Consider the following 9,807-nt stretch of genomic DNA (forward strand, 5'->3'; position numbering starts at 1 on the left):
TAAACACCTCACAGGGGATAAGAACCTCACAGGGGGGTAAACACCTCACAGGAGGATAAACACCTCCCGGGAGGATAAGCACCTCAAAGTGGGTAAACACCTCACAGGGAATAAACACTTCACAGGGGGTTGAACACCTCACAGGGGATATACACCTCAAAAGGGGTAAAAGCCTCACAGGGAATAAACCCCTCACAGGGGGATAAATACTTCACAGGGGATAAACACCTCAGAGGGGGTAAATACGTCACAGGGGACAAACACCTCACAGGGGGATAAACACATCACAGGAGTATAAACACCTCACAGAGGGTAAACACCTCACAGGAGGATAAACACATCACAAGGGATAAACATGGCAATCTTACAGGGTGAAAAACACCTCACAGGGGTGTCACTACCTCATATGGGGATAAACACCTCACAGGTGGATAAACTTGGTCACCTCACAGGGCGGTAAACACCTTACAGGGGGGTAAACACCTCACAGGGGGATAAACACGTCTCAAGGGATAAACATGGCAATCTTACAGGGTGAAAAACACCTCACAGGGGTGTCACTACCTCATATGGGGATAAACACCTCAAAGGAAGATAAACACCTCAAGGTAGGTTAGACAGCTCACAGGGGGGTAAACCCCACACAGGTGAATAAACACTTCACAGGAGGATAAACACGTCACAGGAGGATAAACAACCTAAAGTGGGTAAACACCTCACAGGTGATGAACACCTCACAGGGGGGGTAAACACCTCACAGGGGATAAACACCTCACTGGGTTAAACACCTCAGAGGAGGATAAACACCTCACTGGGATAAACACCTCAGAGGAGGATAAACACCTCACGGGAGGATAAACACCTCAAAGGGGGTAAACACCTTTCACAGAACACACACCTCACAGGGGGTGAATCACCTCACAGGGGATAAACACCTCAAAGGGGGATAAACACCTCACAGGAGGATAAACACCTCACAGGAGGATAAACACCTCAAAGGGGGTAAACACCTCACAGGGGATAAGCACCTCACAGGGGGGTAAACACCTCACAGATGGATAAACACCTCACAGGGTTATAAACAACTCAAAGGATGATAAACACCTCACAGGGGGTAAAAACTTAAGGGGGATAAACACATCACAGGAGGATACACAACTTACAGGGGGGTAAACAACTCACAGGTGGATAAAAACTTCAAAGGGGGATAAACACGTCCCAGGAGGATAAACACCTCACAGGGGGTAAACACCTAACAGGGTGATAAACACCTCACAGGAGGATAAACAAATCACAAGAGGTTAAAAACCGCACAGGGGGTAAACACCTCACAGGGGGATAAACACTTCACAGGGGGATAAACAAATCACAAGAGGTTAAAAACCTCACAGCGGATAAACACCTCACAGGAGGATAAACACCTCAAAGGGGGTAAACACCTTACAGGGGATAAGAAACTCACAGGGGGGTAATCACCTCACAGCGAGGGGGCGTAAACACCTCACGGGGGATAAATACATCACAGGAGGATACACACCTCACAGGGGTTAAACCCCTCACAGGTGGTTAAACACCTCACAGGGGGATAAACAACTCACAGGAAAATAAACACCTCACAGGGGGTAAAAACTCATGGGGGATAAACACCTCACAGGCGGATACACGCGACACGGGGTAAACACCTCAAAGGTGGATAAACACCTCACTAAATAAACAAATAAATACAAACCTAACTGACTAACTAAGTAAATAAATAAAAAAATTTAAAAAAATTGTGTTCATTTCCATCTCTGTGTTAATCGCACTTGAGTGAAAACTTCCTGAAAACCGCATGTGTGCCCTTTTAGTGCAATTCACAGCCTCTGCAAATTGCACACAGTCAATGCTGGTGGGCTAGCAATGAGGCATTTCTGAATTGAGGGCGATGAATTGTTGTTGTATCATAGGTAGAACGATGACACAGATTTTTTTTCTCTTTATCCTCAATCTACTATCTCATCAGCCATGCATGAGAGTTCTAATCTCTCTACATCCTCAGCACCATTTATTGATTTCTTCTCTTTCTTTAATCCTTGGTATTGCTTTGAAAGTGAACTGTTATCTCACTTTTGTTTTGCTTACCTCCATCTAAGCCCTAATGTATCCCACAGAGATTTTGAGAGTGAACACTGAATGCACTGTATACCAATACACCATTGTTGGATGAACATGTAGATTTTTGCTTGTCATCTCAGAACTGTTGCCTCTCTGAGGAGTGAGCCTGAGAAGATCTAGGTAATCTGCAAATGATTAAAATGGGATTTCCCCCCCTTTTTTTACATGCCTGACACTTCACCATTGGATAGCCAAAGACTTTAACATAGATCTTAAAGTCTTTTTAACCTTAGCAAATATGAACATAGGTTCTTGTCGGAAGAGAGCTTCATATCTGTTTCTATCACCTTTCATCTGTCAGGTGCACTGTGATGACTTGTATGTTGCTGTGATCCCGGAAACTGTGCCAGCGGTATTTCATATGCCAGAAGGGTCATCCATGGCAAAGTGGTTTAAGCAGAGTTTCTAGACAAAGACAGAATTGGAAGCAGGATTGACAATCCACATCTAACATAAGAAATCATTTGAAAACTCTAAGAATAGCAATGGAACATTGTTTGACATAATGCCAGCAGATGAAGCCCTCAAGTTGAAGGGCACTCAAAGTATAAAAAGTGTAGAGCTGGCAGTGAACGGTCTCGGTGGGCTTAACTCTCTCGTTCATCTGTCCAAGCTACACAAGCTCCCCAGCTGCCTCCCTTGTCAAAAACTTGGCACTGTCTGCAGAGCTCGGGGTCCTCAGCGTCCATCACTTTGGACATTTTGGGCCCAGGCACCGCTTGGGGGTGGGGAGGAGCGACCAAGTGAGCCTGAAAGAGGGAAGGCGGTCGCTCCCGTGGACACGCCCGAGGAGTAGTGGAGTCATGTGGAGCAGCACCGTATAGAGACGTCGCGATCTGAGTTGTCCAGGAAGGCTGGGCCAACTCAGAGGCCTGTAGGAGAGGGAACTTCCCATTCGCCCTAACCAAGGTCCTTGGAGTGGGCGCGGACTACATATCCCAGCACAGACCGCGCGCACCTCTTGGGCTCGCACACAACAACTTATGAACCACGACGTGCTTTCTGCAGCTGTGGCTCAACCAGCATCTCGAGATGGAGAACTACAACCTCCGAACAGCTCCATCACTCCGGCAGGTGCGATTTTACAAGTGTCAGAGAGACCACGACCCTACTCAGTTCCGCTCCCCTCAGAGGTGCAAAGGGGGTGGAGGGGTGGAGCCTCGGCTCGAGCCAAGATGGCAACTGCAAAGCCATACCTCACGGACTCGCTCTCGTTCTGCCTCGCGCAGCTCACGGTGGTGGCCTGGGAGGGCTTGGGTGAGGGAAAGGACACGACTATCAACGAGACACCCCTGGACCGTGCGCTCTTAGCCCTCCGCACGTGCCACATCAAGGCAGCCAGGGGAATGGAGCGCTTCCGGGCACACGGCGGGCTCCGCCCCCTGCTTGTGCTGCTAAGGTGAACAGCAGCCGCGGAGCCCGCCCTTCCCCAGGCAAGCCCTGGCTCTGCCCCCTCAGCGGGTTCAAATGGCCCCGCCCCTTCGCCGGGCTCCGCCCCCTCCGCTGCTTCCTCTGCTACGACTTGGCCTCCAGTGCGCCTGTGCAAGATGCTGGACTTGGCTCTCAGCATCCTAGCCAACTGCTGCACCGACGGGGCGTGCTGGGCTGAAGTGCAAAGGCTCAGAGGCATCCTCTCTTTGGTTACCATTCTTCAGTGCGTGAAGACAGACAGCATCCAGAACCGAACAGCCCGAGCGCTGGGATACTTGGCCATGGAACCTGAGAGCTGCAGGAACATCCACTCTGCTGGTGCTGTTCCTCTGCTCCTCGAGAGCCTGACAGCGTGCCAGGACACGCAGTGCCTGCAGAGTGTGGGTACGTGCCCTTCGCAACCTCGTGGACTCCCCCCAGCACCGTCCGGCCCTGGCCCAGCAGGGAGCCGTGCGGCCACTGGCCGAGCTCCTGGCCTCTACCCCAGATCCCACACTGACCCCTGCCCTGGTCTGTGCCCTCCTGGAGCTGAGCAGAGGCTGCTCCTGGGCCTGTGATGAGCAGCTGAGTCTGAGCGGGGGGCTCAGCCCACTGGTCAGCCTTGCCTCTCACCCCAAAGGGGCTGTGTGCAAGGCTACCATCCTGACCCTCGCCAACGTGTGTGCCCAGGGACTGGTGCGGCCTGCGCCAGGCAATGCTGGCGGTGTGGAGGTGCTGCTCGGAGAGCTGCGGTGGCTCCGGGACTCCAACAGGGCCAGCCCGACCTCCCAGCAGTCCCTGGTGTGGGCCGTGTGTCTGCTTTGCAGGGAGGCCATCAACCGGGCTCGGCTGCGGGACGCTTGTGGTCTGGAGCTGCTGATGGGCCTGCTGCATGACTCACAGGCCAGAGCCTGGCACCCTCGTGTTGTGGCCGCCCTTGTGGGCTTCCTCTATGATGCCGGGGCCCTGAGCCGGCTGCAGGCTTTGGGCCACGTGCCCCTCCTGGAGGGGGCAGCTCTGTGGCGAAGCTGGTGAAGAGGAAGAAGGGCAAAGAAGCTGCTTCCTGGGATTTCCCTGAGGAGCGGACCCCCGAGCGGGCAGAGCCCGGAAGTCTCCGCAGCCTCAGGTCGTGGCTCATTTCCGAGGGCTACGCTGCCGGCCCCGGAGACATCTCTCCCGACTGGTCTCCTGAGCACTGCCTGCCCCCAGAGTCCTCAGAGCCATCCAGCACGGTCCCAGGCGCAGCCTCACTGCAGTCCCCATGCACACTGTGCATCCGCCAGATGCAGCTCGGCTGCCACCCCCGAAGAGCCCTGGGGACAAGAGGACCCAGCACTGCTGCTGCTGTCATGCGTCTCCCAGGCTCCTGACCCAAGCAGGGTGCTTGTGACGGGGCCAGCACTGTGCGGCCTGCTAGTCTACGTGACTGGGGCACCTGGTCCATCAAACCCGCGTGCACTGCGCATCCTGGCTCACCTCACCTGCAACCCCGCCTGCCTGGAAGCCTTCGTGAGGATCTATGGTGCCACGCTGCTGCGAGCCTGGCTGGTGCTCGGTGTCGCACCCGACGACTGGCCTGCCCCGTGGGCACGCCCTGCCAGCCACAGCCAGCACCGGGAACTAGGTGAGATGCTGCTGCAGAACCTGACCGTGCAAGCCGAGTCCCCCTTTGGAACAGGGGCCCTGACCCAGCTGCTACTCTCAGGGAGCCCTGAAGACCGTGTGGCCTGTGCACTGACTTTGTCCTTCATCTGCGGGAAACCCTCTCTGTTGTGCCGGCTACTTCTGGACCAGGGAGGCCTCTGTCTCCTCCTCGCATCACTAACCCAGGCAGCCCCGCACCCCCTCGCCCTCTTCTTTGCTACAGACACTTTGTCCTGCCTCCAGAGCCTGATGTCTCCCACTGGTTCCCCAGTCCTACCATCTGCAGTTTCCATAGACCTTGACCCACCTTCCCCTTGCCTCTATGAACCTCTGCTGGGCCCAGCCCCGGCCCTGACCCCTGATTTGCACTTCCTCCTGGACTCAGGCCTGCGGCTCCCCGCCCAGCAGGCTACCTCTTCTACCGCCTCCCCATTCTTCCGGGCCCTGCTGGCTGGCAGCTTCATCGAGGAGGGCAAAGCCAGGTGGGGCCAGCCCAGGACTCTTACTTATAGTCTCTGGCCAGGCCAGGTCTCTGACTCATGGTCTCTGATGACTCATGGTCTCTGCTGAGTCATGGTCTCTGCCAAGTCATGGTCTCTGCTACCTCACGGTCACTGCTGACTTATCGTCTCTGCTGACTCATTGTCTCTCCTGATTCCTGGTCTCTGCTGACTCATGGTCTGTGCTGACTCATGGTCATGCCCCGGAGAGCAAGGCCAGGCCGGGCCAGGCCAGGCCGGGCAATGTCCCGGAGGACAAGACCAGGCCAGGCCAGGCCCCAGAGGGCACGGCCATGCCGGGCCAGGCCACAGAGGGCAAGGCCAGGCCGGACCAGGCCCCGGAGGGCATGGCCAGGCCGGACCAGGCCTCGGAGGGCAAGGCCAGACAGGGACAGGCCCTGGAAGGCAAGGCCAAGCCGGGCCAGACCAGGTCGGACCAGGCACCAGAGGGCAAGGCCAGGCTGGGCCAGGTACTGAAGGGCAAGGCCAGGCCAGGCTAGGCAAGGCCGGACCAGGCACCGGAGTGCATGGCCAGGCCGGACCAGGCCTCAGAGGGCAAGGCCAGACAGGGACAGGCCCTGGAAGGCAAGGCAAAGCCGGGCCAGACCAGGTCGGACCAGGCACCAGAGGGCAAGGCCAGGCTGGGCCAGGTACTGAAGGGCAAGGCCAGGCCAGGCCAGGCAAGGCCGGACCAGGCACCGGAGTGCAAGGCCAGGGAGGGCCAGGCCCCGGAGGGAAAGGCCAGGACCCGGAGGTCAAGGCCAGGCCGGGCCAGGCCCCAGAGGGCAAGACCAGGCCGGGTCAGGACCCGGAGAGCATGGCCAGGCCGGGCAGGGCCCGGAGTCCAAGGCCAGGCCCCGGAGGGAAAGGCCAGGCCGGGCCAGTCCAGGCCCCTGAGGGCACGGCCAGGGGGGGTCAGGCCAGGTCGAGCCAGGCCCCGGAGGGATAGGCCAGGTGGGGCCAGGACCAGGAGGACACTGCCAGGCCGGGCCAAGCCCTGGAGGTCAAGGCCAGGCCGGGGCAGGCCATGCCAGGCCAGGCCCACAAAGGCAAGGCCAGGCGTGGCCAGGCCGAGGAGGGGAAGGTCAGGCGGGGCCAGGCCCCGCAGGGCAAGGCGAGGCCGGGCCAGCCTAGGCCGGGCCAGGCCCTAGAGAGCCAGGCCAGGTCAGGCTAGGCTCTGGAGGGCAAGGTCAGTCCTGGCCCGGCCCCAGAGGGCAAGGCCAGGTGGTGCCAGGCCACGTCTCTTACTTATAGTCTCTGGCCAGGCCAGGTCTCTGACTCATGGTCTCTGATGACTCATGGTCTCTGCTGAGTCATGGTCTCTGTCAAGTCATGGTCTCTGCTACCTCACGGTCACTGCTGACTTATCGTCTCTGCTGACTCATTGTCTCTCCTGACTCTTGGTCTCTGCTGACCCATTGTCATGCCCCGGAGGGCAAGGCCAGGCCCAGGAGGGCAAGTCCAGGCAGGGCTAGGCCGTGGAGGGCAAGTCCAGATGGTGCCAGTCCTCGGAGAGCAAGGCCAGGCTGGGCCCGGCACCGCAGGTCAAGGCCAGGCACTGCCAGGCCCCGGAGGGCACAGCCAGGCCGTGCGAGGCACCGGAGGATAAGGCCAGGCTGGGCCAGGCCCTGGAGGGCACGACCAGCCCGGGCCAGGCCCCGGAGTGCACGGCCAGGCTGGGCCAGGCCCCGGAGTGCACGGCCAGGCTGGGCCAGGCCCCGGAGGTCAAGGCCAGGTGTGGCCAGGCCAGGTCTCTTACTTATAGTCTCTGGCCAGGCCAGGTCTCTGACTCATGGTCTCTGCCAAATCATGGTCTCTGCTGCCTCACGGTCACTGCTGACTCATTGTCTCTGCTGATTCATTGTCTCACCTGACTCTTGGTCTCTGCTGACTCATGGTCTCTGGTGACCCATTGTCATTCCCCGGAGGGTATGACAGGTGGAGCCAGGCTAGTTCTCTTACTTATAGTCTGTGGGCAGGCCAGGTCTCTGACTCATTGTCTCTGATGACTCATGGTCTCTGATGACTCATGGTCTCTGCTGCCTCACAGTCTCCACTGACTCATCATCTCTGCTGACTCATTGTCTCTCCTGACTCTTGGTCTCTACTGACTCGTGGTCTGTGCTGACTCATGCTCATGACCAGGAGGGCAAGGCCAGGCCAGGCAAGGCCAGGCCCCGGAGGGCAAGGAAAGGCTGGGCCAGGCTGGGCCGGGCCAGACCCTGGAGAGCAAGGCCAGGCCGGGTCAGGCCGGGGAGGGCAATGCCAGGCTGGGCCAGGCCCCGGAGACCAAGGCCAGGCTGGGCCCCACACCGGAGGGCAAGGGCAGGTGGGGCCAGGTCCCGGAGTGCAAGGCCAGGCAGTGCCAGGGCCCGGAGTGCACGGTCAGGCCGGGCCAGGCCCCGGGGAGCAAGGCCAGGCCAGGCCAGGCCAGGTCAGGCCAGAACCTGGAGGGCAAGGTCAGGCCATGCCATGCCGCGGAAGGCAAGGCTAGGTGAGGCCAGGCCAAGTCTCTTACTTATAGTCTCTGGCCAGGCCAGGTCTCTGACTCATGGTCTCTGATGACTCATGGTCTCTGCTGAGTCATGGTCTCTGCCAAGTCATGGTCTCTGCCGCCTCAAGGTCACTGCTAACTTATCATCTCTGCTGACTCACTGTCTCTCCGGACTCCTGGTCTCTGCTGACTCATGATCTCTGCTGACCCACTGTCATGCCCCGGAGGGCAAGGCCAGGCTGGGCCAGGCCTGGGAGGGAAAGTCCAGGTGGGGCCAGGCCCCAGAGGGTAAGGCCAGGCCAGGCCAGGCCAGGCCAGGCCCCAGAGGGCAAGGCCAGGTGGGGCCAGGCCAGGTCTCTTACTTATAGTCTCTGACCAGGCCAGGTCTCTGACTCATGGTCTCTAATGACTCATGGTCTCTGATGACTCATGGTCTCTCCTGACTCTTGGTCTCGGCTGACTCATGGTCTGTGCTGACTCATGGTCATGCCCTGGAGGACAAGGCCACACCGGTCCAGGCCAGGCCGGGCAAGGTCAGGCCCCAGAGGGCAAGGACAGGCTGGGCCAGGCGAGGCCTGGCCAGGCCCCGGAGAGCAAGGACAGGCTGGGCCAGGCTGGGCTGGGCCAGACCCCGGAGGGCAAGGCCAGGCCGGGCCAGGCCGGGGAGGGCAATGCCAGGCTGGGCAAGGTCCTGGAGGGCAATGCCAGGCCGAGCCAGGGTCCAGAGTGTAATGGAAATTTTACCTCTGTCATGGAAATTTTTTCTACGTAATGGAAATTTCATCTACGTAAGGGAAATTTTACCTACATAAGAGAAATTTTACATATGTAACAGAAATTTTATCTATGTAACAGAAATTTTATCTCTGTAATGGAAATTTTACCTTTATAATGGAAATTTTAACTATGTAATGGAAATTTTATCTATGTAACAGATATTTTATTTCTGAAACCGAAATTTTATCTACATAATGGAAATTTTTTCTACTTAAGGGAAATTTTATCTATGTAAGTGAAATTTTATCTCTGTAATGGAAATTTTATCTCTGTAATGGAAATTTTATCTATGTAACGGAAATTTTATAATGGAAATTTATTCTACATAATGGAAATTTTATCTACGTAAGGGAAATTTTGTCTACGTAACGGAAATTTTATCTCTGTAATAGAAATTTTATTTACGGAAGGGAAATTTTATCTACGTAAGGGAAATTTTACCTACGTAAGAGAAATTTTATATATGTAATGGAATTTTTATCCATGTAACAGAAATTTTATCTCTGTAATGGTAATTTTACCTATGTAACGGAAATTTTATTTCTGTAACGGAAATTTTATCTACATAATGGAAATTTTATCTACTTAAGGGAAATTTTATCTATGTAAGTGAAATTTTATCTCTGTAATGGAAATTTTATCTCTGTAATGGAAATTTTATCTCTGTAACGGAAATTTTATCTCTGTAATGGTAATTTTATATCTACATAATGGAAAATTTCATCTTCATAAGGGAAATTTTATCTACGTAAGGGAAATTTTATCTACGTGGTGGAAGATCTATTAACAATCTCTGTTATGCAGATGACACAACCTTGCTTGCTGAAA

The 9,807-nt window shown here is 55.7% G+C and overlaps 3 pseudogenes; all 3 read left to right on the forward strand.

Moving 5' to 3' along the window:
• LOC102867818 overlaps positions 1 to 2,950 on the forward strand; it is a 16,954-nt pseudogene extending 14,004 nt beyond the window's left edge.
• Positions 2,951 to 3,329: 379 nt separating this feature from the next.
• Positions 3,330 to 5,778, forward strand: LOC102868224 (annotated as a pseudogene).
• A 223-nt stretch (positions 5,779 to 6,001) lies between these two features.
• Positions 6,002 to 8,202, forward strand: LOC102868635 (annotated as a pseudogene).
• The last annotated feature ends 1,605 nt before the right edge of the window (positions 8,203 to 9,807 follow it).

The sequence above is a fragment of the Elephantulus edwardii genome, unplaced genomic scaffold (genome assembly GCF_000299155.1).
Source record: "Elephantulus edwardii isolate Elephantulus edwardi_28Jun2011 unplaced genomic scaffold, EleEdw1.0 scaffold00308, whole genome shotgun sequence".
NCBI lineage: Eukaryota > Metazoa > Chordata > Mammalia > Macroscelidea > Macroscelididae > Elephantulus > Elephantulus edwardii.